The 21137-nt window shown below is 39.6% G+C and overlaps 1 non-coding gene across 1 annotated transcript; it reads right to left on the reverse strand.

The window, feature by feature from the left end:
* Positions 1-20822: 20822 nt before the first annotated feature.
* TRNAH-GUG (transfer RNA histidin (anticodon GUG)) lies at positions 20823-20894 on the reverse strand. Its single transcript has one exon. It is a non-coding gene; the product is annotated as a tRNA-His (tRNA).
* Positions 20895-21137: the final 243 nt, after the last annotated feature.

The following is a 21137-nucleotide window of genomic DNA, read 5'->3' on the forward strand; positions in this document are numbered from 1 at the left end:
GGATTCAGAAGAAAAGTTCACATGAGGTGCTGTAGGATGGATTGAGATATTAGATACTCACGTACCCTGGAACTGTCTACTGAATAGTTTGTTTCCCCATTGTTCATTATCAGCATGAAAAAAGAATGGTGCAGCCAAAAGCAGTAACAGAAAAAAGTATGCAGCTGTCTTTGTTAGGTGTAATACAATACAGGCCAAAGCTTTAAGAACTTTTTGAGAAACAAAACAGGATGGAGTTAGGGAAGCCCAAACTTAGTGGGAGTTGAAATTAGTAAAGAATGTGAAGGGCAGCAATAAGGGCTTCTATGCAAAAGGTTAAAATACTCACTGACTCCTTTCCTTGATTTTTACCTCTTATGTCTGTCTTTGGTCTCCTAGCCTCCCTGAGCCTGGTATCAAAGCCTTGGGGAATAAAGAATTACCTGTGGTAGGGGAGGACTGAGTTAAGGCGTACTTAAGCAAATTGGATACACACAAATCTATAGAACGAGACAGAATGCATTTGAAGGCATGGTGGGAGTTGACTGAGGTCACTGTGAGTCCACTTTGCGCTGTTTTCAAAAGGTCATCGTGTTTGGGAGAGGTTTCTGGTGTCTTGAAAATGACAAATGATGAACACCCATGTTCAAAAAGGGCAAGAAGGAGGACCTAGGGAACTCCAGGTTGGTCAGTCTCACCTCAGTCCTTGGTAAGATTATGAAGTGAATCCTCCTGGAAACCATGTCCGGATGACATGAGAAAAAAATGAAAGAGAATAAAATGATCAGAAACACAGATTTAGCACATAAAAAATATACATGGCCAGCTGGATTACTTATCCTATGAAAGCTGGTTTAGACAAGAGGGGAGAGGTGGATGCCATTTACCTCAGCTTAGAGAGGCCTTCAGAACAATTCACTGTAGTACAGCTCTAGCCACGATTGTTGAGATATAGACAGCATAGATGAATGATACAGTAGGCAGAAAGGTGTCTGGAATGCCAGGCTTATAAGGTTGTGACCAGCAGTATAAAGTCTGACTGGTTATCAGAAGCTTGTGATGTTCTGCAGGAATTAGTCTGGAACTAGAATTGTTTAACATATTTATTACTGATCTAGACACTGGATCAGAATGTGCCCTTGACAATCAGGTAAATAATCCCAGGTGAAGGAGAGCAATTTTGAGAGACCTGCTGAAGATCAGGGCTGCTATGAAGGACTAGAGAAATGGGATGACAGAAAACCCATGAAGCACTGCAAAGACAAGTGCTAAATCCTGCAACTTGGGTTTGAGTAACATTTGCACTAGTACAGGTTGGAGGCTGACTGCCTAAAAAACAGCTATGCAGAAGCTGCTGGAAGCTGGGTTGGGTAGACAAGGTCCTGGTGGACAGACAACATATGTCTTTCCAGTGAAGAAGGCAAAACACATTCTGCCACTTTGAGCAAGAGTGTAGCCAGGAGGTGTGGGGAAGTGACTTTTCTCCTCTGTTCAACACTTCTGAGACCACATCTAGAATGCTGTGTCCAGCTTTATACACCCCAGTATGAAAAACATGGACATACTGGAGAGAGACAAGTGGAGGTCCACCAGTAGGTACGGTGTCCAATCATGTAATGTTTGAGGAGGGGCCAAGAGAAATGGTTTTGTTCAAGCTGAAGAATAGAAGGCTTGGGAAGGTATATCACTACTGTCTTCAGTTTACTAAAGGGAGATAAAAGAGAAGATGGAATCTTCTTGGAGGTGTGTAGTGACAGGATGAGAAGGAACAGTCAAAGGTCACAATACAAAAAATTCTGGTTGGTTGTAAAGATGCATCTTGATTTTTCACATGAGGATGATCAGGAACAAGTTGGACAGACAATGTGTGGAATGTTTATCCTTGGAGATGTTCAAGACACAACAAGACAAGGCCTCAGAGAACTTGCTCTAATCTTCGTACCAGGGTTTGGACCAGATATCTTTTAGAAATTCCTCCCAACAGGAGTGATTCTATGTTTTGACTAAAAACAAAGGAATCCTTATTCAAATGCAACATTTACTGACCTACAGCTGATCAGAAAGTTAGAAGACAAAGATGAGGTTCTTTAGCCTCAAACTGGGTGTAAGTAAACAGAAATCTTTTGATTGCCATTTTTTTATTTTTATTGTGAATCTTTTGATTGTGAATAAAAAGCAAACTTCTCTAGCATTCAGACTCTTAAGAAATGGAATCCAATAGGGTGCTTAAATGTTTTACTTTCTTTGCCTCCCTAGAGAGTTATTCCTTTGAGTTTGCTTTTTTGGGGGGTTAGAATTGCCAACCTATTGTGAGATAGGGTGTTCGTAGAAGGTTAATGTTAGATCTGATAAAAGAATCATGTCACTACACATGAGAAGTCAGGCCTGCTTGTTTACCATCTTTTACCATCCTTTACTTCAGCTGTGCTAACTAGTCTTCTAGTCTAAGATTTCTAAGAAGTCTTCTGCATTAACTCTGGTGCCATTTCAGTGTTGGAAGGAAGAATTGTTTTAGATTTTAAAAAAGCTAGCTCTGACATATAATCCTGATCACAGGTTGTCTGAAAGACCACAGGGGAAAAACAAAACAAAACAAAACAAAACAAAAAAAAAAAGCACAACTCCAAGAGCAAAGCATGGCAACATGCACCAGTATATGCTGGGGGCCACCTGGCTAGAAAACTACACTGGTAGAAAAACATCCAAGGTGCCTGGTGGGTGGGCACCAAGTTGAACATAAGTCAGAAATGTGCCCTTGTGGCTAAGAAGGCTAACTGTATCCTGAACTGCATTAAGCAAAGTGTTGCCAGCAGGTCAAGGGAGGTAATCCTTTCCCTCTTTGCTCAACACTTGGTGAGGCCATGACTGGAGTAGTGTGTCCGGTTCTGGGCCCCCCCACTACAAGAGAGATACAGACATACTGGAGAGACTCCAGCAAAGGATTAGAAGACTCCACTTAGAGTGTTCTGTTCAGATTTGGGCCTCCTACTACAAGAAAAGTATTGAGTTGCTCACGCATGTGCAGAGAAGAGCAACAAAGCTCATGAAGGGACTAGACATATGAGAGAGCTAGGGTTGCTTAGGCTGGTGAAGAGCAGGCTGAGCAGGGAGACTCGTTGCTGTCTACAACTGCCTGAAAGGAGGTTGCAGTGAGGAATGTGTCAATCTCTTTTCTCAGGTGTAAAGTGATAGGATGCAAGGAAATGTCCTCAAGTTGCACCAAAGGAGGTTTAAACTGGATATCAGGAAGAATTTCTTCACAGAAAGGGTGATTAGGCGCTGGATCAGGCTGCCCAGGAAAGTGGTGGAGTCACTATCCCTGGAGGTATTTAAGAGACATGTGGATGTGGCATTTTGGGGACATGGTTTAGAGGTGGACTTTTAGTGTTAGGTGGATGGTTGGACTCTTGAGGTACTCAAAAGCCATATGGACATGGTCCTGGTCAACAGGCTCTAGGTGTCCCTGCTTGAACTTGGGGGCTGGCCCAGACGACCTCCAGAGGTCCCTTCCAACCTCAACTGGTCTGACTAGTTCTTTTTCCTCACAGGAAATTGTGTCATATTCTTGTGTTAATTCCATCCTATTTAAGAATAGCCGCATTCTTTGGTATTTGACAGTGTACATGTAGATATGAAGAAGCAGAATGTAACATGCAGATCTAAACATATAGCTACACCAAAGCAGACAATCCTCCTATAACCATGTATCAAAACAATGATTTACTGCAGTGATGCTGAAATACAGTCAGTGTTCCTTCTTTACTTTTTAAGTCTTCAGCATATATGTATTACAGGCCAAAATTTAAGTGACTTGAATAAAAACCTCAAAGGTCTGGGTACGTAGCATTCAGGTATTGGACTGCTACAAGAGGCAGGGAAGAGGAGTGAGATACAATGGGGTTTATGAAAAACAGTTCCCAGAGGATCTTAAATTAGAAGTGCAGAATAATACAATTTAATATGGAACATGCTTTCTCTCTGTTTTGGAGACAAGACGATCTGTCCAAGTGAGCTTTCTAGGCTTAATTAGTCACAGTCTCTGGTAAGTACAGAATGTTACAAGCATCTATGAAACTTTGCAACTTGGAACAGAAACACATCACACGTTTTTGATGCTTTTTGGTTTGTACACAGCAGCTAGCATATGTGGAGTATAAGGACAGAAACAATCAAAAGGCCAAGTACTGTTTAAGAAAGGCAGATTTTGTCATAGTGGATTTTGTTTCATAGCAAACTTTGAAAAATGAGGCCTTCATTTTAGATTTTATGAATTGTAATGTTGTTGTATGTCATTATTTAGTTCTGGTTTTTACTGGCCACGCTGCTTCTCATACAAGCCAGGATGCTGTTGGCCTTCTTGGCCACCTGAGCACACTGCTGGCTCATATTCAGCTGCCTATCAACCAGTACTCCCAGGTCCTTCTCTGCCAGGCAGCTTTCCAACCACTCATCTCCCAGCCTGTAGCTGTGCTTGGGGTTGTTACGCCCCAGGTGCAGGACCCGGCACTTGGCCTTGTTGAACTTCATACAGTTGACCTCAGCCCATCGGTCCAGCCTATCCAGATCCTCCTGCAGAGCCTTCCTACCCTCGAGCAGATCGACACACGCACCTAACTTGGTGTTGTCTGCAAACTTACTGAGGGTGCACTCGATCCCCTCATCCAGACCATCGATAAAGATATTGAAGAGGACTGGCCCCAGTACTGAGCCCTGGGGGACTCCACTAGTGACCGGCCTCCAACTGGATTTGACTCCATTCACCACAACTTTTTGGGCCCAGCTATCAAGCCAGTTTTTAACCCAACGAAGTGTACGCCAGTCCAAGCCACAAGCAGACAGTTTCTTGAGGAGAATGGTGTGGGAAACGGTGTCAAAAGCCTTACTGAAGTCAAGGTAGACAACATCCACAGCCTTTCCCTCATCCGCTAAGCGTGTCACTTTGTCATAGAAGGAGGTCAGGTTTGTCAAGCAGGACCTGTCTTTCATAAACCCATGCTGACTGGGCCTGATCGTCTGGTTGCCCTGTAAGTGCCGTGTGATGACACTCAAGATAATCTGCTCCATGAGCTTCCCTGGCACTGAGGTCAAACTAACAGGCCTATAGTTCCCCGGGTCTACCCTCCTGCCCTTCTTGTAGATGGGCGTCACATTTGCTAGCCGCCAGTTGACTGGGACCTCCCCTGATAGCCAGGACTGCCAATAAATGATGGAAAGCGGCTTGGCCAGCTCCTCCGCCAGTTCTCTCAGTACCCTCAGGTGGATTCCATCTGGCCCCATCGACTTGTGTACATCCAAATGCTGTAGCAGGTCGCCAACCGTTTCCTCATGGATAGTGAGGGCCACATCCTGCTCCCCATCCCCTTCCACCAGCTCAGGGTACCAGGTATCCAGAGAACAACTGGTTTTGCCGCTAAAGACTGAGGCAAAGAAGGCATTAAGCACCTCAGCTTTTTCCTCGTCCCTTGTAACTAAGTTTCCCCCCGCATCCAGTAAAGGATGGAGATTCTCCTTAGTCCTCCTTTTGGTGCTGATGTATTTGTAAAAACATTTTTTGTTATCTTTAACGGCAGTAGCCAGATTGAGCTCCAGATGAGCTTTGGCCTTTCTAATTTTGTCCCTGCACAGCCTCGCAACATCCTTATAGTTCTCCTGAGTGGCCCACCCTCTTTTCCAAAGATTATAAACCCTCTTTTTTCTCCTAAGCTCGAGCCACAACTCTCTGTTCAGCCAGGCTGGTCTTCTTCCGCGCTGTCTTGTCTTTGGGCACGTGGGTACAGACCGCTCCTGAGCCAATAAGATTTCCTTCTTGAAGAGTGCCCATCCTTCCTGGACTCCTCTGCCCTTCAGAACCACCTCCCAAGGGACTCAGCCAACCAGTGTCCTGAACAGCTCAAAGTCAGCCCTCCGGAAGTCCAATACATCGGTTTTACTGGTCCCCTTCCTGACTTCGCCAAGAATACAGAACTCTACCATTTCGTGGTTACTCCGCCCAAGACAGCTCCCAACCACCACATCTCCCACCAGTCCGTCACTGTTTGTGAACAGAAGGTCTAGCGGGGCACCTCCCCTGGTAGACTCTCTAACTAGCTGTGTCAGGAAGCTATCTTCCACGCTCTCCAGAAACCTCCTGGACTGCTTTCTCTGGGCTGTGTTGTGCTTCCACGATATGTCTGGGAAGTTGAAGTCCCCCACAAGAATGAGCGCTGACTATTTCGCAACTTCTGCCAGCTGCCTGTACAACTCCTCATCCGTCTCCTCATCCTGGTTTGGCGGTCTATAACAGACCCCCACCAGGATGCTTGCCTTGTTGGCCTTCCCACTGATCCTAACCCATAGGGACTCAACCTTATCATTCCCAGCCTCAAGTTCCACAACATCAAAACACTCTCTGATATAGAGACAATGTTATACTCACTGGCATTATGATTACTGTTTCATGCATTTCATCCATTTTTTGCCAAGAATTTTTCTATTAGCTATGATAATTTAACATTGTTGTCTGGATTTTACAGATATTGGAAATAAAGAATTATAGTTAAATTCTTGCTAAGGTTTGGGAGAGAAGAGAAGGATATCTCTGCTTTGATTTGCTCACGAAATATCACAGGAATGAATGCACTGGAGGCTAAGAACACTGAAAGTGAACTACAAAATGCAGGAATGAATGCATTGGAGCCTAAGAACACTGAAAGTGAACTACAAAATGAATGAACACAAGGTTGTCTTTGCTAAACATTTACAGTTACTGGTCATTGCAGAAGAAGAGTTTAATTACCTCAGGGTTGCTTTAACTTTTTCAGGGTAGTTACATTCACTTAGGACAGCTCATGCAACAATTTGTTTGTAATTACTTGCTTGAACAAATATTAGGGTCTTATAACTGTAATTGTTACAAATGCGTTGTAAAAGGAAGTCTTATACCTTAATTATGCTAAGGAATAGATCTGTTTTTGAAATAACATTGGCATATCATTTATATTATTTAATGGATATCTAGATGTTGCAGGTCATGCACCATCTCTTCTGAAAAACAAAGATTTACCAACATCAGCAAATGAACTCACAATGCCTTTGAGACATTTTACAGATGGAAAACTTAATTACACATAGATTGACTGACATGCCTACTGTGGTCAGCCAATGCAAGCCTATAGCCAATTCTTCTCTTCCCTTTCATATTAGAGGTAGATGATGTGACAGCCATGATGTTCCAGCATGTGCGCTAGGTTAATATCAGTTATTGTTCCTTGTCATCATCTTCCAAACCCAGAAGTTTTTATATCTCACTCAAACTCACAGTCTTTCATACTATGAGAGATGTTTAGGGAACATGTACAGTTTTGAGAGCCCCCTTAGAAGGTGATCACATGGATGGTTATGCCAGTAGATGTCGATTGGTTATAACCTCTGGAGAAGGGAGCAATGGTTAACAGATAAGAAGTGGCAGTGGTAAATCTAGTTCAATTACAAACAGACTAGTATGTCAACCTGCAATCACCTTACAGCCCCAAAGCTGAAAAAACTCTTCCCCATTACATGTAATATTTGATTCTGATGTACTTCAAAAAGGAAAAAAAAAATGAGGAAACAGATGGGGATAGGATTTGCAAACATAGCATTTATGCATACAAAGAAAACCTTATCACTATTCTTTCAGTCCCAGTATAAGTATTTTTTACCAAAAAAAGTACTTATTAAAGGTGGATTAACAGTGAAACTATTAAGATCATATGAAGGGATAATCTGAACCTTCTCATTTGAATACTCAAAATGTAGACATAACTGGTGAAAACACTATTAAAAATAATTATTTGTTTACAGAATCATTTAATGACTACAACATAGGTTTTAACAGTGTGAGTCAATCTCAGGAATCAGATGTTATTAGTAGATGCTCATAATTTCATTCTGACATTTAGATTATAGTATCTTCCAACTCTCAATCTGATTTTTAACCTCTTAATGTTTCATTATCTCATAGATATCAGGCAACAAATTGTTTGAGCTTTTAAAAAGTAGGTATTCACCAAAATTTTTTATTTACCATAATAAAACCTCTTTCAGATGAACTGAATGCAGAGTAAGTGTCATTGATTAGACTTCTCAGAGAAGCCAGAAGTCTGATATCATTGTGTCTGTTCCTTATGAACTCCTGCTAGGTAAACCTTAATTACCATGCAAACCTAAGCCAGATAATTTTTATACTCCACGGTTTTTCAGTATATCAAAAATAATGAATATGGAATCTTATTCCCTTTTAGCTGCATGTAGCATATTAAATATGATAGCCAAGGTATTTTTTAACAATATCTGTATGGGTTTTGAGTGTTTTTTTTTCTTTCTTTCCTTTTTTTCTTTTTTTTTTTTTTCATTCAGTAGATACATTAACAGACCTCATCATTGAGTGCAATGTCTTTCCAAGATTAGGACTGAAAGCACTAGGAAGTTGTGCCACCTACAGCATTTAAAATGCCTTAACTAATAGTGGCTCTCATTTTTTCATCCACATTCTGCCCTGAGCAGAGCTTTCCAAAACCAAAATAGCATATCCACAAAGTAATTAGTTTAAAAAAAAATTGACTCCAACCGTCAAAAGCCACATATTTTAAAGGTGATTAATTTACATCAAAATAACTTTTGACAATGCAGTGTTTTGTTACCAAGAATAGAAAATGCACTTATGTAGTAGCTTATAATGTATGCTGCTGAGCTAGTGTTTAGGGAGCTCTCAGTGCAGACACTGTAAGGGTCACAACCAAACTGACAAAAGCAATCCCCAGAGATATGCTGGCATACTGAGATGGTTCACACACTCACAAACACACACACACACGTATCGACAGGGAAATAAATTCAAGGTCTCTTGGGCCCACTGGTACATTGCTGTTATGTCGTTAACAGTAATAGTATTTTAGTAGCCTAATGCTTAAATTTGTGCAAGTGTTGTCATCATTATACACAATGAACTTGTATGGTATTTATAATACACTACCCATTATGATTGTGAGGGTGTTTTCAGCACCAAAACATTTTAAAGTCTGAAGAAAACATTGAAGACAGAGAGGAAAAGACCTTCTGATGACCAATAAACAGAAAGGGTAGTCTTGTGTAGATGATGTGCATGTACCTGAAAAAGGGATGTTCTGTGTAACTGCAGTTCTAGTGGTGCTAAAGTGAAATCTAAAAAATAATAATAATAAAAAACAGAACCACCAACAACCAACTGGTAAAAAGAGCATCAATTTCCTTAAAAAGGCTCAAAGAAGAAACCTGAAAACACTTTAAAGAAAGTGAAGCAGCCTTCCAAGTTTTAGCAAAATTATACAGAGATTTAGTCAATTTCTACTTTAAAAGAACACAGTCCATGTAACTGGACAGTTTATGGACCATCTCGTCCTTTACTAGTCTCTTGTGAGTCCCGTTGTGACACAATTTTACACCGTAAATTGGGGCCTACAGGCAACAGATGAGAGAAGAGGAAACTTTATACAGACGAAAAAAAAAAAAAGGATTTTGGAATGGAAAAAAAGTAATATAATGCTAGAAGGATTATAGTATGCTGTTGACAACTTCAGGTAGTAGAGGGAATGGCACAAGTTGTCATGATGAAGATTTCAGGAAACTAATAATGTCTTCGAAACTGAAAAAAAAAACACAACACAGTAGTTTGTGATGCACACAGAAGACACTAAAGGGGACATTGCTGACTAGATCAAGGTGAAGATAACACTTTTGGCTACAAAAGTGTGACTGAAAGTTCATTTTGTTCTGCTAGATAATTCTGTTCCGAGAAAATGTCATATTGGAACAAGTAAGAAAGATCTGTTTATTTCCAACAACATTAAACCTTATTTAAAATGTTCTTGATGTCATGTGTACCTTGTTTTGTGAAAACTGAGTTTCTTGTTACACCAAAGCTGCTAGAAAATTATATCTGGTTTATAATTACAGCTCACTTTTCCTAGTGTATCTCAGTTCCTATGATATTTTTTGTATGGGTTGCAACAGATACTGTACCTCCTCCTTTTCTGGATGACACTAAATTTAAGTTTTCAGAAAGTCAGTCCCAAACTGAACACTCCCTCAGGTACTCCACTAACGGAAACAAGTCTTAAAAGACTGAGGTTTCCTAACAAGCATGCTCTTTTGTGTGTAGCACTGTTATATGTAGTACTTGTGAGAAATGCCAGGAATAGTATTCTAGAAAGCTGATTAACAAAGACAGCTTTGACTACAAAGAGATAGTTAGTTTATTAGGTACAATGTTTTGTTGTTGTTTGTTAACTTTATTATAAATAAAACTGCTCTTGGTCTCAAATTCAATAAAGACATAAAATGCCCAGCTTAATGAATTCAGTAATAAGATGAAATACTTTATTAAACCTGGCCCTTAATATCCAGTGTAAATGAATCCTATTTTAGCATAATCCTAGTGTAGCTGAATGCCATGACCCCCACATCTGTTACCATATGAATTACGATGAAATACCTAGTTCTTGGTATCAGTTATGACAATAAAGGTGGTGCTTTGTAGACCATCTGCATTTAAATATCTCTGCACATAAGGTTTTGTGACTCTTAAGCAGCCCTTGCTTTAGAGAAGTGTGTGAATATTTCATTTGTCTTTTTGCCTCCTGGTTTCCCTTTCAAAAAAGCTGTAAATCGGTAAGGAAGCAATTAAGTTAAATGTGGCTGCCATAAATATTTTCCACCATTGCCTTAGTAATTTGATGGAACGTTTTCTTCTGAAGAGGTGCAGTTACAGTACTGTCTGGACAGTCAAGATACTACATTTGCTTGGCTCCTCTGCACTATGACACCCAAAGGTCTAAGAACGTGACAGGTTAAACAGATGAGCTTGACTGAATCTGTCCATTCATATGCACTTACTGTGAGTATTAAAGATAGAATTTGAAGCCAGGAATCTTCAGATGATGGTCTGCTCGGTCTGACATGCCCATTACTGAGGGACATACCACAGTACTGTCTTGGAGCTAGAATGCTTTTGTACCCCATAAGTAAAATTGATGCTGGACATGAATAAAGGCGATTTTTGGCACATGTTTGCCAGGCAGACTGAAATGCAGCTGCATGTGATATGGAGGTATTGGCTTTCAGACACTGTCACCATTCCCCCTGGTTTCTTCACAGCATTATGTGCTTCTCTGCACCAGAAGAATTCCAAGTGAACAGGGTCAAAGGATGCAGAAACGTGCTTTACAGATTTCATCAGGCTCTCATATATTTGATATGCCAACTAAATTCACTTAAAGGCACGTTTAATATCCAGCAAAACAGTGTACTGTTTAGATACTATGAAAATTCATGTCTAAATAAAAAGCCCTCATTAGCTCTTACACTAAGCCAGTACTAACATAACAAGAGAAGTTCATTTAAAAAGTGATTTAAAATAGTCATTAAAAAAAAAAAAGTGATTTTAAGAAGTGGTTTTAAAATTATTTTTAAAAGATATCCATCATCAACTTCAGGTTTTGATAGAGGATGTGAAGAACACTGAAAAAAAATGAAAAAATATGAATATACTTCAAACCCAATTGCAAACACATCCTAATCATTCTGCAGACTGCATTGGTCTCATATAATCTGTCCATACAAATTAATTCAGAAAATTAAATAAGAATGGTAATACCCACAAATTCTAGATTTTGCCCAGCTGCAAACATAATACTGTGTCACAGGGGTTTAGTTCAACCAGAATGTCTTTCCAGGTTCATTTAACAGTACCATGAAATCAGGATGATTCAGTACCACTAGGCCAGGATTCCCAATTTCTGAATTAATCAAGCTCTTAGCTAAATTTTAACAACCACAATCAATTAAAGAAACATAACTAACATGTTATCTAGTCAAAGAATCCTGAGAGGCACGTTTTGTGTTTAGACATGCTGACACAGGCTAATGCAACAAGTTTTTCCCTTGCTGCCAGCAGCAAACATTCAGGTTCAAAAGTTACAAATGCACAAGCTGAATCAAAGGCAGAGACGTACTCACCAGTTTTGCAAACGTGATTTTGAGATTAAAATGTCAATGGTTTTAAAAAACACTTAATTTCTTGAATGACACACAATACCATGCAAACAGTAGGTTTGCACTGGGTTTTCTGACAATGATCTGATTTGGTTTCAACAGAAGAGAAGTATGGCAGATGGAAGGTATAGAGGAATAGATTACTGGGCTGCTAGTAGGCCTCAAATATGAAGTGGATAGGCATTTAATCAGCATGAGACCTTGCGTGAGTATTGCAGATGTAAAAGTCTTTTATTTAGCACATAGACTCTTACAAATCGATGCCAAAAAAAAGCTATACATATGTGCTTAGGTGCAGAAATGTGGCCTTGTGCACTATTAAAATAATTTAGACTATTGGATCAAAGCCAAGGCACTGTAAATACTGGGACAAGATAAACTCTTAGAAATGGAATCAATTTGCTGCACAATTGTGGATATTTTTATTATTATACCAGCACATACAACCAACCATATTGTGTAGAGTTGTTAAAGAAAGGAAAGTAAAAAGAGCATAGTCTGAACAGACTAACAAATTGACATCTTTTTATTTATTTGTGGTTAATAGGAGAAAAGTTAAGCTCTGGTTTTTTTTGTTTGTTTGTTTGTTTTCTTTAATCAGAAGGAGTTGGCTGAAACAATGTAATCTATATTCATTCACCTTGGCAAAAAAGAGAAGTTATAAAATTCCATGCAGTCTTGCTTATCTACAGATTTAACCATTCATACCCATCACTTGGCACCTCTAACTTCCAGCAAAAATAAAACCCATGCACTGGGCAAGATGCATGTTACAAACCCTTTGGCAATTCCGCAAACGTAAGAGAAGACATTTAAAGTTTTCCTAAATGTTTTAGTACCAACTAAGATGCACTACCTCTAGCTGTTGCTTACTTCTCAGGCTCACACAGGCTTTGCTGATGTTGACAAAAGGTTGTCAAGCTTTCAGCTTCCCATTTCTTGGCACTCATGGGCTCCCTCTGCTCAACTGCCTGTGCTGTTAAGCACAGATATACATTACAGAAATGTTAAGAAATAATGATTTGCAAGCACTGACATTTTAGTTTATTTGACAGGTCTGAGTTGCTTGTGTGTGTGTATGTGTGTATGCATCTTTCCACAGACTCCCAGCATCACTGAGGCTGTCCCTCAGTAATGCCAGGTCTTTTAAATAGTTGTAAATAACTCTGTAGTCCCATGGGGACTTGAGCAGGGTCAGCCACAGCGTGCTGCTCAGGGCTTTCTCCAGTTGGCTTTGAGTATCTCCAAGGATGGAAGTTCCACAATTTCTCCAGTCAAACTGGTCTGCTGTTCAACTGCCCCCACAGGAAAGAAGTTTTCCTTAGATTTAAATGGAATTTTCACTATTTCAATCTGTGCCCATCGTTTTCTGTCCTGTCACTGTATATAACAGGGAAAAAAAAGTCTGGCTGCATTTTCTTTACCCTCACATCAGGTGTTTATGCAAATTGCTAAGATCCACTTCCACCACCACCACCCTCCAAGCCTTTAATTCTTGTGCTTAAAAAGTCCCAGCTTTCTCACCCTCTTCAGTTCCTAAGCTCTTCATCACTTTTGCAGCCCTTCAATGAACTCTGCAAGTCTCCCATGTACTGGGGAGCCCAGCACTGGGCACAGCACCCAGATGTCTCACCAGTGCTGAGCACTCATCACCTCCCTCCACCTGCTCGCAATGCTCTGCTGAGTGCAGCTGTACGTGCTGCTGGCCTTCTTTGCCACAAGGACATGGTGCCTCATGGCCCACCCGCTGCCCACCAGAATTCCCAGGGCCTTTTCTTTTTCTCTTGGAGCACGGGGATATACCTCCCCAGGTGTGGGGCTTAGCACTTCTCTTTCGTGAGCTTCACAAGCTTCCTGCCAGCCCATTTATCCAGCCTTTTGAAGTTCTTCTGAATGGCAGCACAACCACCTGCTATACCCACCAATTCCTCCCACTTTTGTAACTAATTAACAAAATTGTGAAGATATGTGCTATTATCAATCTTTTCTCTTTATCATTGTCTGACACAAAATGAAATAGTGAGACTAAATGGCAGATATAATATCTTTAATAAAGACAATTATTAGAATAACTCTTCTATGAAGACGTATGTTTTAAAACACTAACTCTCAAACCTCAACAGAAATCTTTCTTTGGTGACTCAGTGCTGTCAACATTTGATATTTTAGTTTAAATCTTATTTTTTCTGCCATGTCTGTTCAAAACCTGTCATAGTGTGCCAGCTTGCTGTGACAGTCCGATGCTGTGGCTACAGCAACCTCAGTTGAAATCTGACTTATAGCAGGACGGAAACATGCATTTTTACACTTACTTTTCAACAGTTTTTAAAATAATTACATATCTTTGAATGTCCTTTCACCAGATTTTCTTCATCACTAGGCAGAGCATTGAAAACAAAAAGATTTGCAGTTCCACAGTATTGTACATTTGAACATAGAGGTTGGCCAAACAGAACACAATGAAAAATTTCCACGCCAGACTGCAATTGCCAAAAGAAGCAGGAATATATATATACATATATATATTTGCCTCTGTAACATTTGTACCTATCTTCTCCACACAATTCTCTGTCAGCTGTGAAGTTTTGGGTTGGGGGATGCCTGGGTGTGCCATGACAGCACCAGGCACCTGGGAGAGGTGGCACTGCTTGCATGGCTCTGCCAGAGAGGTGCTTGCTGTGATTTTATGTCTCCTTTTGTGTGATTTCAAGTTGCTCATACAGACATTGTAGTACTGAGGTTGTCTGGGACAATATTTTCACTGACTTTACTCTGTCAGTTTTTCAATCTTTCTCTCTGCCAACAGAGATGTATTTCTTCCTATGATTTGTCCCCAGGGATGACTCATCACAAAAGAAAATCCCAGAAGATTTTTTCCAGAAAGAGCAGCAAAGAAGGCATAGAATTACATACAATTAATTTCTTCACTCTGAGGGGGGGTTGTATCTTTCTTCTTGGAATGGTGCACTTACTGGGCCAGAAATCAATAGCAGTGAATGGGAGACATCATGTCTACATTAGAAATTTGATTAAAGATAAGCAAACTGCTCCTGGAAATGCAGTGCTGTTTTTATGGGGAGAGGATGATGTGACTGGGAGGACTCTGCCAAGAGGAGGGGAAAACTTTGTACATGGTTCTCTGTTTGGCTAACCAACATTCATGCTTCTTCCTTACACTGCCTCATGGATAAAACTGATGTTTACTGGGCCGGGGGTGTTAGTGGTCTTTAAGTCTCGGGATGGTGAGGTAAGGAAGTTAGCTGAAATATACAAAGAAATAAATTTTCAGGAAACAATCCAAAGTGCCTATGGATAGGCACATTATTCATTGAAAGAACCATGCAACAACACAGCTTTACTTCTCATTTGTATTAATAGATGATGAACAGAAATGTATTAATGAACTTCAGATCATACGACCGATTCTAATTTCATCATTAGATATCTATGCATCTTGCTGAATGATGTGGAAATTACTTCATTTTTTGGAAATGATTTCTTCATACCCAAGCACAAAGACTGACTACAAGCCAAAAGAAAAAGCAGGGTAAGGCAACAAATATTTGTATATAGGAAATGTCTGTTTATAAGAGTTGAGGCTGGAATCTCAAAAGTTTTTGATACTGAAGACAGTGTATGTGCTTCTGAAGTCAAACCCTATTCAGACATCCAGACACAGGCTTCCCAGCTCTTGGCAAACTTTCTCCAGGTGTCTGTCTAGGGTTCAGTAAGAAAGGAAAACTATCTTGAAACTATTAAGATGAAAAGGAATTGCTTGTAAAGCAGGACTCATGCAACTATGAAGGCCAGCAGGGAATATTTAATTCCATTAAACCAATCTTTTTGCAAACAGAAATATGAAGGACAATATAGGAAAAAAAAAAAAAAAAAGCCGTTCAATAGTAGATGGATCCACCTTATTTTTTTTTCCAAATTTTACACTTTTGTATCACAGAAAGACTTTGTTTTTCTTATAGCCGTCTTCCTAGAGTCCTTTTCTACTTATTTTCCAGTCAATTTCAGTTCTTGCACAAAACTTCAAATCATGTTTGTAAAGAGAATTACCCATGATATGCTAGTTTCCTTACTGTTGTTTTAGCTAAGTAATTCAGACTTTTCCCTCTCGTGTCTAACAGTAAAACGCTAATTTACCCCATGTGGTTTTAATACAAATGCCTTCATGGTTATATCATAAAGAAGTTTTATCCTCTGAGCCAATACAAAGGTCAGTACACCTTCTTGCCTTCAGCTGCCCAGTGAAAAACAGCAGCAGTGCAGACCCCAGACTAAATAGATCCTAAAAATATATGCCAGATTTATTTTTTATTTTTTGACCTGCCACTCCAAACAAACTGGAGAGTGATGCACATCTGGAAAGCAAAACAAGTCTCATCAGAGACTGAGAATTTTTTTTTATTAAAAGGAAGAGTGAATTAGGACCCTGGAAGCACCAGATCTAAACTAGGATTCCCAAGAAAGAAATCACAGAATCACAGAGTCAGAGAATGGTGGAGGTTGGAAGGGACATCTGAAGATCATCTAGTCCAACCCCCCTGCCAAACAGAATCACCTAGAGCACATTGTGCAGGATGGCATCCAAGCAGGTTTTGAATATCTCCAGAGAAGGAGACTCCACAACCTCTCTGGGCAACCTGTGCCAGTGCTCTGCCACCCTTGCAGTACAGAGGTGCCCCCTCATATTCAGCCGGAACCTCCTGTGCTTCAGTTTGTGCCCATTGCCTCTTGTCCCTTTGCTGGGCACAACTGAAAAGAGACTGGCTCCATCCTCTTGACGCCATCAGATCCCCTCAGATATTTATATACCAAAATGGTGCAGTGACTATATTGTTGGCTCCATGTTTACCTCTCAGGTACAAAAGGTGGGTAGATGCTGGTTTAGCAGCACAGTGACACTGATCATATTAACGTAACAGACTGTGTTATGACAGAAAATATTTGTTGTATTAGCATGGAATAATCAAGACTTTGCACTCTTCTTCCATTCTTAAATATTTTAAAGACATTATGCTGTGGGATCCTGTTGAATGGAGATTTCTTTTTTACGTGGAAATTCGTTTAAAAGGATATCACAGTGTCATTTGAGTTGTATTTGACATAGAGAAAGCATATACAATATTTCTTTATAAAAGAGTGAAGGAAAATATTTTAAAATATTAAGCTTAGTTTTCAAAAAGCTTTGTAAAATAGAAGTTTATCAAATGAGTTTGAATCTGATCCAAAGAGCTGATTTTGCTTCTGTGAAATTCCAGACCAAGAGGATACATTTACAAATTTTTTAGAATAAAAATTAGGGAATTTAGAATTCATAAGGTATAAAACCACAGAGAAAGCAAAAACAGATTAAGCACTATTGAGAATAGTTTGGGGCATTTGGTAGTCCTGAGATTTGTGCTGAAATCTTGATCAAGCAGTGAAACCAGGCCTGAGTCAGTAGTTTGAAATGTAGTGCAGAAAGCTGTGGGATTCAAGCTTGAGCCAGAGCTTAACCCGAAGCGGTACAAGTTGAAACGTTCAAAAATTGACCACAGCCTTCACATGTGTTCCAGTGCAGCTCTGCACTGTTACGGCTATGAGGAACTGCTGGAAATTTACAAGTAAGAAGCCACGCAGTTTTATTTAGCAAGAAGGGCACGTTTTCTTTTAAGAAACACCGAAGACAGACTGTGGGAAAACCTACAGAACTGCAGCATCAGGCATTGTTTACGCAGTCATGTTTACACATCAGGCTCAGGAATCTCTCTCTCTGCCAAATTTTCTACAATTACTACCCATTCTGCAATAATACCCTGTAAACTCAGAGCTGAATTTCCAGAGGTAAAATCATCCCACCTGTGAAATGAATTCCTGGCATTCTTTGCTAAAGCACAACCAGCTATTCAAGCTTTCAGGAGTTCTCTTTACCACAGAAGATCTACTTTCAAAGAGTCTTCTTGACCAGAGCCCTTTGAAAGGATTTCAGAAGGGACCTATAAAAGTTTTAATATGAGCTGCAGTCCTGTAAAGAGAATGAAAAAACAGAATTAATTTGATTTGATGACTGCAGATTCAAAACAGCCACTGCTTTCTATCCTGCTCAACACCTGATATGAACATCAGACAGGATACAACCAGTTCTGCTGCACTCCCCAAAAAAATGAAGGAAGAAAAAATCTGCATCAGGTTCAGTTAATCTTTCAATACTTTTTCCAGTCTCACTGTTCAATGTTGCCTCCTTAAAAACTAGGTATTTTTCTCCACAGCTTAAAAACACTTTCAGTTCTTACCTTAATCAAAAGCTAATGTTAAAACACAATAACAAGAAATAAATCTCTTCCCAGGCACTGCTGATAGATGCATCAGTTGCAGTGCCAGAATGTGAATTAGAAATGTTAGGGATATGGAAATAGACACATCTATATCTACATGCCATATACAAGAACAAAGGCAGGCACAAAATGGTGTAGAAGAGCTGCAGAGAAAGACATGCACCTTCTTCTTCTATCCTGTTTTTAAAATATTATTCTTCATTTCCCACCAGACTCATTTTCTTTATAAAGCCAGAGAAGGCTGCATAAGTGAACAGTTCTCTTTGGCCTTCAAAATTTTCTTTGGCCTTTTTAGAGAAAAAAAATATATATCAGAGCCTCAGAAATGGATTTTGTAAAGCTGAGTCCTTGCTAAAGTTTTTAATGTACTATTATTAAATCAGTGTTTCCAACTGTAAAAGTGCTATCTGGACATGTCTGCTAGAAATGAGGACCTGCATGTTTTAGAATTACTGGTAATTCTTTGTATATTTAAAGGTTCAAAATCAATTACAGGATTAAACCTCTGTGTTTTCTATGCTGCAATCCTGATAACCTTCAAAATTGTTTTGTACTACATTGTGTTTTTTTTTTTTCCTTTTTCCCCGGTGAAATGGAAAAATAATTTAAATATTTTTGCAGGAAATGGGGTGCAGGGAGTCACCTACATTAGCATGTTTATAGTCCAAAATGAAGTTGGATTTTAATTTTGATTTGCTTGTAAGAAGAATGAATAATTGGAGGAGGAACTGTTAAAAAAGATCTGCTTATGAGCCTACACAGTTCTTGCTATCTGTTTATGTAGAGTGAGCATTTCACTCACAATATGCTTATCGGTATCCTAAACAAAGTAAGGCAAGCAAAATGACTACACGTTCCAGGTAACTCATCATAAAAGACCAAAAAGGACAATTTGAATTACTGGATATATAGAAGTATGTAGCAAAGAGCTTTGATGTTAAGCAGGGCTGAACCTTGACTGTTTCGACAGCCTCAAGATGATGCATGAGCAGAGCAGAATTTCTGGCTTTGCAATTTTGGGATTTCAGTTCTAGGACTTCATTCACTAGGACGCTTTAAAGAATATATACACCTGTGAGGACTTACTCTCAGCAGTTTATAAAATCTAACACAGTAGATAATTTTCTGGGAGAGAGCATCAGGGACAGAGTATGAAAGATCATCCTTCTTGCTTTTATGTAAGAGCATGTTTCTAAATTGCTTTCTTTTGGAAAATCAGTCACATCCGCCTCGCCAATTAGACCAAGAAATTGAGAGCTAATTGCTCTGATATGTTCCTAAAAGGCTGAGTGATGTTTAGACAGGAAGTCTGAGGCCAGTCAGAGGAACGCTATCAGATACCCTAAAACACACCAGAAAGAGCTGTCTTGAGCCTGGGGGAGATCAGAAGATGCCAAGAGTCACAAGCCTACTATACCACAACTGGGATACCTCAGCCTACATCCGGAGATGAGGTGCCTACCCAAGCCAGCAGGCTTATGGGGCTTCTGTTTTTTCCTGATATAGGTGCAAATAATTTTTTCTTTTATTTCCTCAACAGATCGAAGGGCAAGGAAAACTCCTCTTTGTTTCCAGAGAGACAACCACCTGTCATTCATCCTTTGTGAGACCTGGGCCCTTCTTGGAAGCTTGAATCCATCAGAGACTGGTCAAGAAGTAGTGCATTATGCAGAGAACTGATGTCCCACCAAATGCAAACACAATAACAACAGAAAACAGTTCTTGCTCTTTATTTAACGCCTTATAAAATTAAAGAACCACCTGTCAGAAACTCCACACAATGACACGCAAATAATCTGATAAACTCCATAGTAGTGGACTTTTATTAATCCAGTTATTACTAGCTATATAATTTTGTTGTCATTTTGTCATTTACTACACAAATTGCCTTTAGTTGCAGTAAATAATTTATAAAACCCGTGTGGTCATTTTACAAGTCTTCATTCCAAGAATCTAAGCCCACATTATTCAGTGATGCAGGGCAGTTAGGGAAATCCAAAGAGAACCACTGGAATCACTGATAGATGATGGATCCTCTTGTCTGTCACCAGCAAAAACCTCCTTCTAACAGCAGTCTATGGCTAGGTAAGCAGGGTTTCCACATCTACCACTGTTCTGTTTCCAAGCAATTCAGGCTTTTTTGTTAGTATATAAAACTAGCAAAGATGAAAACCAGACAGACATCATTGCTCAGTCCAGATCTTAAGTAGATGCAATGAGTAGAAATTACACACTCACTATGCCACAATGTTTATCACAATATCCATCAACATTTGAATAAATAATTAAAAAAAAAAAAAGTCACACTTGGCAACTGGATTACTAAAATAATATTTGTGTCACATATTATTTTAGCAAAACAGCTACAGATCCTCTGGTTGCTTTCCCATCTTACTATTAGACATCATTAATAGATAATTTTTGATATGCAGTCTCTAGTTACATCTCTCCAAAAAGTACACCTTTCTTTGCCGTGACTCGGATTTGAACCGAGGTTGCTGCGGCCACAACGCAGAGTACTAACCACTATACGATCACGGCAAGCTACCAGGAAATTCTATGAAGGTGGAACTTTTTTCCCCTAGTGGTCTGCAAAATTTATACAAATGCTGCCACCTACAGTTTACAGTAAGTTTTAGCACCAACTGATTCTGAATACCTAAAAACAGGCTCAGGAGAGTTAAAACAACCACTTTCCTGTCTCCCAGATATTTACAGTGAGAACACTTTTCTCCTATTTTCTCAGTGTTGGGGAAAGCAAAATCACAACACCAGAGAAGTCTG

This window comes from Cygnus atratus, chromosome Z (assembly GCF_013377495.2).
Source record: "Cygnus atratus isolate AKBS03 ecotype Queensland, Australia chromosome Z, CAtr_DNAZoo_HiC_assembly, whole genome shotgun sequence".
Lineage (NCBI taxonomy): Eukaryota > Metazoa > Chordata > Aves > Anseriformes > Anatidae > Cygnus > Cygnus atratus.